The 10,567-nt window shown below is 55.1% G+C and overlaps 1 long non-coding RNA gene across 4 annotated transcripts; it reads right to left on the bottom strand.

The window, feature by feature from the left end:
• Window positions 1-340: 340 nt before the first annotated feature.
• On the bottom strand, window positions 341-9,612 carry LOC132218345 (uncharacterized). Of its 4 annotated transcripts, none has more exons than XR_009449161.1 (3): window positions 4,113-9,612; window positions 628-3,149; window positions 341-460 (listed from the first exon to the last, which is right to left on the bottom strand). It is a non-coding gene; the product is annotated as an uncharacterized LOC132218345 (long non-coding RNA). The 4 variants fall into 4 exon arrangements; XR_009449160.1 differs by having other exon boundaries at window positions 341-2,614; window positions 3,050-3,149; XR_009449159.1 differs by having other exon boundaries at window positions 341-3,342.
• Window positions 9,613-10,567: the final 955 nt, after the last annotated feature.

The following is a 10,567-nucleotide window of genomic DNA, read 5'->3' as shown; positions in this document are numbered from 1 at the left end:
AAGTGGATTGTGGCTTTATGAATGAAGTCTGTTTAGTAGATGTAATCCTTCAACTGTGGTATCCACACGGGAAAAACAACATCGGTCGAGGGGGATGAAAAGGTGAGGACTGTGGCTACAGCTCATCTTGACAGTCCTCTCCATTGGACACCGGGATTCCAGGAGGCCCTTTATCAGGAACACCCAAACACCATGTACCATTTCGCAAGCCACGGGGCCCATCGGCTGCGTGACCTTGGACAGGCCATTCTACCTCTCTGAACCTGCTTCTTCAACTATAAAATGAGATTGGTATCCAGACATAAAAATCAAAACACATACCCACACAACAGACTTGCACGACTGTTATAACAGTTTTATTCACAATAACCAAAATCTGGAAATAGTCCAAATGGTCATCATCCCATAAATGGATAAACAAACTGTGGTATGTCCATACACTAGAACACTACAGTGGGGCCTTGACTTACGAGTGTCCCGACTAACGAGTTTTTTGAGATACCAGCTGTCTCTCAGCCAATTTTTTGCATTGAGCTGATAGAGTAATTTGAGTTAACGAGCTCCTTAACGAGCTCGGTCTCGGAACGAATTAAACTCGTAAGTCAAGGCCCCACTGTACTTGGCAACAAAAAGGAATGAACTATTGGTACACGCAACAACATGAATAAATCTCCAAAACATGTTGACTAAAAGAAGCCAGGCACAGGAGAGAACACACTATGTGATATTTATATGGAATTCTAGAAAAGGCAAAATGAACCTTTAGAAGATAGGTAGATTGGTGGTTCTCTGGAGTTGGGAAAATGGGCCATAAAGGGGAAGGAGGGAACTTGAATGCTGGTGATAGTTACAAGGCTGTAACTGTAACTACTTATGAATTGGACACTTAACATGGGTGAAATCTATCGCATGTAAAGTATGCCTCAATGTTGACTTTCTAAAAATGAGATCAAAGAAAAACATTTCCGTTCTTAGGACCCTTTCTATGCTAGAAACCCAACTCCAGACAGTGTTCGGAGAAAACGGCATTGGCTCATATAATCAGGTTAGTCCAGGGGTGCAGTTGGCTTCAGGCATGGCTTGATCCAGGGGCTTACTGATGTCTGGATAGAATACACTCGCCTTCTCTTTGCTCCTTGTTGGCTTTATCCTCAAGCAGAGAACAGGATGGCCACCAGCAGTTCCATGCTTGGCAACTCCCACAAAAACCGAATGCCTCTTTCCTCATAGTTGCTGCAAAAGTCCCGAGGGGAAGTCTCAGCGCCCATCCTGGGACACGTGCCTGCCTCTCAAGCCAGGGGGTGGGACTGGCCCCACCTGAACACCAGGGGTACTTGGTGGGGACAGGCCCCAGACTCATTCAAGGTCCTCCAACGCTGCTTTTCTGTGATGTCACGGGCTCTGCCTGTTAGAGACAAGAGTCAAGACAGAAATCAAGTGCTAACCTCTTCCCCACCAGAAAGCCCTTCCCACCTGTGCTGGGCTGTCTGCACCCCGAGGAGGTGGGCGGGTGGGAGGAGCTTTGTAGCAGCTACTCTGGCCCAGGCCCAGGGGGAATGCTTTGGAACTGAGCATCCGGACTTGTAGGATGAACTTGAGGAGGTACAGGATCCCTCTGTGGGCCAGAATGCAGGGCAAAGGGGTGAGGGCTCTAGCTTAGAACCCTCTAATTTAGAACCACCATCCTAACAGGGTCTGGGCAGGAAGGCCAAAGAGAAAGCTGACAAAAGGGGGTCCCTTCAGAGATCAAGAACAATAAGGTACCACCCAGCACGCTGACACTCAACCCTCACTTCCTGAGCAGCGCACCTAGCGTTAAGTGAGCATCTTCTCCATGCCAGACCCCACCCAGAGTTCTCGGGTGAAGGGGAGGGAGAGGGAGCGACAACTTCATATCTACAGTCAGAATACGCCTATAATGTAGCGCCTTCCTACGGGCACTATTGTGCCCAATGAGGCAACAGGCTCAAAGAGATGGGGCTTTACCCAGGGCCCCTGCTAAGTGGCTGCCCTGGATCAGACTCCTGGCAAAGGCTTGTCTCCCTGCCCTGCCCCAATTCCAGGAGCTCCAAGCTCGTGGCTCAGCCTGATTGCTCCAGGCTGCTAACTGAGCTGAGATTATTCCTGACCCAGGAAAGCCAAGGCGGTGCAGAACTCTCTCCCAATCCAGCCCCCAAGGAATACGGGCAAGAGACGCCTGAGGGGGGCCCACCGCCCTGTTTTCCATCACGGGGCTGGCTGAGCACGCCTGCCTGGCCATCCGGCTTTCTGGGAAGCAGGTTAAATGGGTGTCGTTGCCAAGAGTGTGCACTCTGCCGCAAAGAGCTGGGCGGGGAGCAGGGCGAGAGCCAGACGGAGGAAGGAGCGCGCCCAGGCCCAGCGAGGGAAGGTGTGGCCAAAGGAAGCCCGTGGGCCTGGCCCGGAGCCTGGGAAAGTGGTGTTCTGGGCTCCCACCTCCTGTCTCCACCCGCCATGTCCGAGGCAGGCTGGCCCTCCGGCCTGCAGCCCTGCCCGGGCACAGCCGACCGCTTCCTGGAGCTGACAATGAGCCTGCCCGATAGTTCTCTGCACTGGCATCCTGCCCAGCTGACCCGCAGGTCCTCGGAGTCCAGCTCTGTAGGAAAGAGGGGGGCAGGCACAGTAGGCCTATGGACCCCAGCAGGGGTCCTGATCCTTAAGGGCCACCAGCTTGGAGCAGGGCCCGGAGGAGCAAGCCCCACGCAGGCTGTGCTCCTGAGACGCCTCTGTCCAGGCAGCGAGCAGGAAACCATTGGGCCTCATGCCCCCTGCATGCTCTGAACATGGGGCAGTGCAGCGGGCTGAGTGGGGCGGGCTGCGGGTCCAGGCTGGCCAGTGCACGCAGCACTGGGGAAACTGAGGGACAACCCCCCAGTCTCCCTGTGAGGCAGACACACCCTCCAGGAGATAGTGGCACCCACCCACCTCCAGTATTTCATCATCACAGTAACCTATGGGCTAGTAAGCATTGATATGCTTGTTATAACTATGTAAGCTAAATACAAATAACAATTACTGACAGAGCACTGACCTTGGGAGTCAGGAGCCGCCGACCTCAACCCCACCTCTGCCACATCCTAGCTGTGTGTCCTCGGGCAAGTCTCCTGATCTCCTTGGCCTCCGTCTTCCTTCTGTAAAATGAGGATCAAAGGACAACTCCGAGCAGCCGAGAAAAGGCAGGAAGTGAAAGTCTGCCAACTGCAAATGGTCACATCGCCTGATCCGCCTCTGGGGGCACAGCTGGAGCAGCCTTCTCCTACCTCTAGCTTGTGGGCAGATAGCGGAGAGTGCTCTGGCTGCTTAACAGCATCAGCTGAGGACCATCTGGAAAACAAACACAGATGCCAACCCCCAACAATTCAGAGCCAATTGGTCAGGGGTGGGGCCCAGGCCGTGGAGTGTGTGTTTTTTAACACAGTGAGTCTCGGGTGATTAAGGTGGAGAAGCAATGCGACAGCCCACATTTCTAGCATCCTCCTCAACAACTTCACCCATTTGGAGAGACCCAGTGCTGCTCCAACACCCTCCAACGAGGTGAGGTCTCTGAGCTCCCTGGCTGGAGGCATGCTTCAGCCCATGGTCCATCAGCCCACGTGGCAAAGAGAAAATAGAGACTTTCTGGCTCCCAAGGGCACAGAGCCATCACTCAAATGGGTGACGAGCCTCACCCGTTTTAAAAGCCTCAGTCCTGCTAACTGGATGGGGGTGTACACGCACAGGGGAAAGTGCTGGAAGGATGTACTTCATTAGCAGACATTATGAGCCTTTTTCATCCTTTAGTATTTTTGAAACGTTCTTCCATGCAAGGCAGTTCTTTTGTAACGGGGGGTGGGGGGGCAGTATTTTATTTTTGATGTATTGCCTTTTCAAAAATTGATACAGCGTCTTTTGCAAATGTTTTGGGGTAAAGACTGAGGAGCACGCTTAGGAACAAGGAGTTTTGGGGGAGATAGAAGGGCGGGACAATTAATTTGAAGTTAGCAAATGCTTAGCTGATGAGGATGGAACTCGGTGTATGACCCCGTGTCCACTGTAATCTGTGAGAAGTTCATTCCATGAAAGCTACATCTCCCACAGCCCCTTGATAACTTTACCTTGGAGCTGCCCCTCCCCTGGGGCAGTAAAATGAGGAGGATCCGGTGCAAATCCAGCTCCTTAGAAACTGTCTGGGAGAGCTGGTGTGGAGGCAGGCTCAGACGATCGGGGCCCGGGCAGCAAGGGGCCTGGCTGGCCAGGAATGAGGATCATGGCGGTCAAGGTTCCAATACGGTCTTCTTGAGTGACGAGGGCTTTCAAGTCGGCACCTGGGAGGGAACCTGAGAAATACCTGGAGGGTGACTCGCCCCTGCTGACCGGTAGGTCAACGGGACATGAGATGGGGCTTGTTGCCTGTTCACTGCCTCGTCTGTCCATCCACGGGCAGCCCAGGGCTCAGCTAGACAGGAAGATTCTGTTGCTGTGGGATTTGGTGACTTTAAAAAAAAATGTTTTTTATTGATTTTAGAGAAACATTGATTAGCTGCTTCCCGTATGCATCCAGACCAGGAACTGAACCTGCAACCTAGGTATGTGCCCTCACCGGGAATCGAACCAGGGACTTTTTGGTGCATGGGACCACACCCAACCAACCCAGCCAGGGCAGCCAGGGTGGGTGGGTGACATGATTGTGGACTGGTGTTCCTGGGTTAAGGGAGGGGGGGTGCGCATGTCACAAATGGATATTTTGGCTGCTTAACAATCCCCACTCAAGGCCTTGGCTTAACCGAAATAGCTGTGGGGTGGGGACAGAAGAGGTGGGGTTGGGGGCACCTACTGAGAATGGAGGAGATTCAGGAAGTGAAATAGGGAGAGGGGAGGGGAGGCTTGAACCCCCTGCAGGCGTGTTTGCAAACTGGCCAGCTCACGGGGTCTGAGGGAGGGAACTGAGGCTCTTTCTGTGTTAAGACACAGTGCCAGTTCCTGCCCAGGGGGCACCCAGCCAGCCCAACACTGTGGCCCTCGACCTACCTGGCCCCAAGGCCGCCCTTCCTCGTGCCCTGCACGTGCAGCTGGGCCCTTCTGAACCTTCACCCGCACAAACCCAGGAGACTCTCCAATCCATGCAGGACAGCTGGATGCCCAATCCCCCACCGAACAATGGTCAACACACATGCCAGGCAATGCATCGGCCCAACGAACGCGTTTTAACAATCAGCAAGTCTCAATTGGACCCCTGGAAGCCCTTCCCATCCCTCAGCGGCCAGGTGGGTGAGGGGTGGGTTGCCAGCCACTGCCCGATGCCCACTGCAAGAGCAATAAGGATTTTTAGGGGCATTATGACTTGAGTCAGAAAACACAGCTGCCCCTGAAAGTCCCTTATTTTTCTTGCTGTCCTTGACAACTCCAGGTGAGTCCGCAGTCGACTGGCCGGCAGGTGCGTGAAGATGGTGTCCCCTCACGTGACCCTGGCCCGCCTCCCCACCACTCAGGGGACGCTCTGCTGGGTAGGGGGCCGCGGGTCTCCACAGTGGCACAACTTTCCCCAGTGCTTGGTCTGGCCAGTGGCTGGCCTCACTGCCCCAGGGCACGCCCAGGAAGGACTCGTCTTTGCTCCACCCAGACAAGTCAGAACCCGGTGCCTTCTGCCCACAGGCAGCCGTGGACTACAGTCTTGGCGGAATCGCAAGTGGACAAGGGCAGCCCAAGACCAGAGGATGCGGTGCGACCAGGAGAAGGGTTGCCAGGCCCCGTCTTCCCCTGCAGAGACCCGCCTCCTAAATGACAGTCCCGGGCCTGATGCAGACGCACAGCCAGAAGAGCCGGCATTAACTTCCGCAGGCGCCAGGCCTGGTTCAGGTAGGAGAGATCCCTGGGACGTGCCCCGAGACCAACCCCAGCCAGACACCAGCTGCTCCTCTCCCTAAACCAGCCGTGGGCAAACTACGGCCCGCGGGCCGGATCCGGCCCGTTTGAAATGAATAAAACTAAAAAAAAAAAAAAAGACCGTACCCTTTTATGTAATGATGTTTACTTTGAATTTATATTAGTTCACACAAACACTCCATCCATGCTTTTGTTCCGGCCCTCCGGTCCAGTTTAAGAACCCATTGTGGCCCTCGAGTCAAAAAGTTTGCCCACCCCTGCCCTAAACCCTCTTCAAACAAGAGCTTAAAGACACAAGATTCTGAGAGGGACCGGCCCTGGCTCAGCTTCCCGCCAGCAGCCGTGGCCTCAGTTACCCTGTCTGTAAAATGGGCCCAGGAGGCCACTACTGTCTCTCCCCTTTCAAAGAAAAAGCATAAGAGGAAGTGAGAGCATTTCAGCTCTGTCACATCCACTGTTCCTGAAAAGCTTACAGTCACGGACCCTCTGTCCCCGGAGAGAGGCAAGAGGCTGCAAGACTGGGAAACAGCACAGCCCTCCCTCTGCAGAAGGCAACAGCTTCCCAGGGGCCGGAGCCGGGAGTCAGACATTCCCCCTCCTCCACCAAAACAGCCTATGCTGAGCCAAGACTTCCGTGGGTCCCCACGTTCAAATCAATGAGCTGGGAGGCGCAGGCTGGAAGACACTGGGGTACGGTGAGGGGATGGTCAGAGTGGCCAACAAGACAGGGAAGGGGCTGTGACCGATTGTGCTGCCTATGAGAGGCTGAAAGGGCTTCCGGAATCCACGCCTGATCTAGGGTCCTCCTCTAATCCGTGCTCCCCTCTGCCCCCAGGTCCTCCGGGCAGCAGACGCTCAATTCCCAGCATCAGGGCCCCCGACAGGAGGCCAGTCCACAGAACCCAGGACGCTGACTCCTCTGAACTCCACCACAAGGAACGCAACCACTCAGGTAACTAGTCCCCTGAAGCCAGGCCATTCTACCCAGAGCCCGGGTTGGGCTGGAGTCTGCCCAGCTGACTGCCAGGAGCCTCCCCAACCAGACTGGCACCATACCCTTGGGGCCTGGTCATTGGTCCAGCTGTGTGGCAGGACCCGAGGCCACTCAGAACATGGCGGCCCCCGCTGTGGTGAAAAGCACAATCCCCGAAGGACTGACCCGGCCTCTATCTGCTATCAGCCTTCTCTCGGCCTTCATCCCTGGAAGTAGGACTAGATCAGCCCAGGCTGCAGGGGATCTGAGAATTAAAGGGAAGAAGGATTCAAAGCTCTTAGCTGGCTCCTTAACGAGAGCGGATTCCCTCTCCCAGCATCTTCCCCCTTCCCCATCAGACCCCAAGGGCTGGGCAGGGCTCTGGCCATGGAGAATTCTTCCCCCTGGCTGCTCCCTGAGCACGGCCCTGCACCTTCACTCCACACCCCAGGTCCTGTCGTGTTCAGACTGCGAGGAAACACGCTGGGAACCCCAGCCACGGCCTCAGCCCTCTCAAAACGACATCACGGCAACTGTCACCTCACTCAAAGGTTCCTGCCCTAACCAAGGTCACGGCGATACACACCACCAGCAAACCCCAAGCTGTCCACACACACTAGGATCTGAGCCATTCAGCAGCAACACCCCATCATGCTTTGCCTACTCCACAGCCCCGGGTCTGCACAGCCTCTGTGTGAGCTGGTGCCCTGGCCCCAGTGCAGTGGGATGGAGTCAGAGGGTGAGACCCGGTTCACCATGTACCAGCCACAGAACCCTGGGCAAGTGCCCCACCCCTCTGGGCTTCAGTCTGGTCCTTTCTGCGATCAGTGGGGTTGTTGGAGGATTAAATGAGTCCATTCCCATCAGAGGCTGAGAGCGTGCCTGGTACGAAGCATTTGATTGGGTAAGCTATCAAGACCATCCTCTGCTTTCTTCTTCAAGATTTACTCACCTCTTCTGGGTGCTTTTCTGGGCCCCTTCCGCCCCCCCCCCCCCCTCATCCTCACACTGCTTTCCCTATCAGCCCGCAGGCAGCATGGTCCTGGGACCCCCTGTATCACACACACTTATTAACAATGCCGATTCTGGAGCCCGAGGTTGGCTGGGGGCTAGGGAGTCTGCAGTCCTAACAGGTTCCTCAAGTGGAACCTCGAGTTTGAGAACCACTGCTCTGGGCCACCGTATGGCCGTGGTACAGGCAGGGTCTGGCCTAGGTGCTCAGGAACAAGGTGAGGTCAGGAGGGCTGTTCCAGGCTCTGGTCAGAGGCTCTCCCCTCCCCATGCCGCGCTGAGCGGATAAAGGTGACCATCTGGGCTTGGCTCTGACAACAGTTAACCCATCGCCAAACACACCAGTCCGCAGCCCAGCTCCTCGGGCCTTCCCGGAGCCCCTAGCTCTCCCCAGCTGCTGCCGAGCACATCAATGAGCGAGGAGCTGCCCCTGCCGCTGGGGGCTGAAAAGCTCTCAGGATTCCCAGGGGCGGCTGCAGGGTGAGCAGGCTCCACTCGGAACACAGTTCAGATAGCACCCTGATTGGGAATTTGCTCTAGAAAGGAAACTATGAGCCATTCCCACCCTGCCTGGGGAGGGAGGTGGTCGGGCAGAGGGCAGTAGTCCCAGCATAACTTGGGGAATCCCTCCGACAGAGAAGCCGCTGGGCACATACCAGGCCTGCGGCTGGGGCTGGCGGTGAGGGGCTGGCCCCAGGGCCTGAAGAGCCAGGTCCGCTTCCAGTTAGGGGCCAACGTCCCTGGCACAGAGAGCTGGGTGGGGCTGGGCAGAGGGATGCTGGCACTCCCGGCACTCAGCTTAGGGGCCAGGGCCCTGCAGGGTCCCGCCCTAGGCCAGCCCACCACGGAGGTGGGAGCTAGAGGGCTCGGCTGAAGCCGAAAGCTTTCTTGGACTCGCTGCCGATCAGACCCGGGGTGAACAAAGCCTGGAGACCTGAATCTCATCCATCAGAGCCCCTGAATTTACGACAAACAATCTCTCCACCAGAAATTCTTTGGCTAAGAACACCTTAAACCCTCACTCTCTAGCCCTGCTGGCCTGGTGCTGGCGGCCAGTATTCCTGGGGGTGGGCTCAGCCCCGAAAAGTCATCCGTGGGTGGGGGTGTGAGTGCCCCTCAGCAAGGCTGGATGGGCGCCCGAATGCATCCGTCCACGCGAGCGCACACTCCCGCTGCCCAGCCAGGCCGGGGAGGCCAGCGCCTTCCCTGGCCCACATTTCCAGACTGCCCAGGAGCCTGGGCCGGGGGTGAGCGCTCAGGCTGCATCATCTACCTGCACTGAGGGGGCCGGGGGGAGGCAGACAGACAGCAGGACTAACATATGGGGAAGAAAAGAGTCTATTGTTAAGGACACATTTATCCTTCTCCCAAGGAGTCAGCAAACTGTGGGCCCAAACCAGGCCCTCCGCCTGTTTTTATAAAGTTTTATGAAAACACAAGGGTACTCATTGATGTATTATCTATGGCTGCTTTCACGCCACAACAGCAGAGCGGACGAGTTGCAACAGAGACCCCGTGGGCCTCAAAGCCTAAACTATTTAAAGTTTGGCCCTTAACGAATCCTGTTTGCGGACCCCCTGCTCTGACCTGTACAGCATGCACCTAGCATGCGGTGGGCACTGAGATGAGTGAGACGGGCTGAGTCTTCATGGAGTTCAAGGCCTGGTGGGGGCAGGGCTCCCAGGGCCACCGCTCAGCTGGCCCCTCATTCAGCCACAGGCTGCTCCTAGCGCGGAAGGAGCAGAGCCCTGGCCCAGAGCTGCTGCCGTCGTCATTATGTCGATGCTCCTGCAACAGGGCTGCTCTCTGTTACCCCTAACCTTCCAGAATCTTCCAGGTTTTAGAAAGCAGTGTGGTACACACACCACACATTATACAACACGCACCCATAATCAAACGCATTCCTGTCTGCAGCGAAACCCATGGATATTCACACGCGCCGAGATAAATACAGACTACACTACGCGGAGTCTCGAGTCAGTCCGGGTCAGGTTTCCCCACAAAATTCGTTTCCAAATGACCTTTGGTTTTCATAGTTTCTTGGAGTTCAGAGTTTCGGAGAGAGGACTGTGGGTCGGTACTGCAGTTACAAGTGTGAACGCCGGGTCTGGACTCTGTTCCTTGGTCTCGGCTGGACATCCCCACCCCTGCAGACGGCCACCCCCGCCCCCCAACACACACACAAGGCACACAGAAAATACCAACGGGATGAACTCACGTCCCCAGAATTTCTTCTCCAAAGAACAGCTACTACCATTCTTACTGAAAAAATGTAGCAAGACATCGATCTGCCTGCTCCACTGTCGGGGGCAGAGAAGAGACAACATGAGTCATTTTTCCAACTCCATTTACTCGGGACGAGGACAATAAAGACATATTCTGGTCACTGCTGCTGCCGGGCGGGCAGGCACATCGGTGTTTTGGGGGAGCAGGTGAGTGGGTGGTAGCCAAAACGGAAAACCCTTAATTTTCCTCAGAGCCTCCTTGTTGTCAAAGTTCCATTTGGAAATCTAAAATAATTTATCTCATTGCAAATTTCTGACAGCTAATTAGAAAAATGTACCAATTGTATAATCTGGTTTCATATGTGGTAATTACACTCCTTTGGGTGAAAAAAAACAAAAAAAAATATTTTATATATACACGTATATATACATACATGTAATTTAATGGCACGTCTTCCAAAAAGTGTAAAACACCCAG

This window comes from Myotis daubentonii, chromosome 16 (genome assembly GCF_963259705.1).
Source record: "Myotis daubentonii chromosome 16, mMyoDau2.1, whole genome shotgun sequence".
In the NCBI taxonomy this organism is placed as follows: Eukaryota; Metazoa; Chordata; class Mammalia; order Chiroptera; family Vespertilionidae; genus Myotis; species Myotis daubentonii.
The sequence above is the reverse complement of the archived record's forward strand: the minus strand, read 5'-3'. Positions and strand labels throughout refer to the sequence as shown.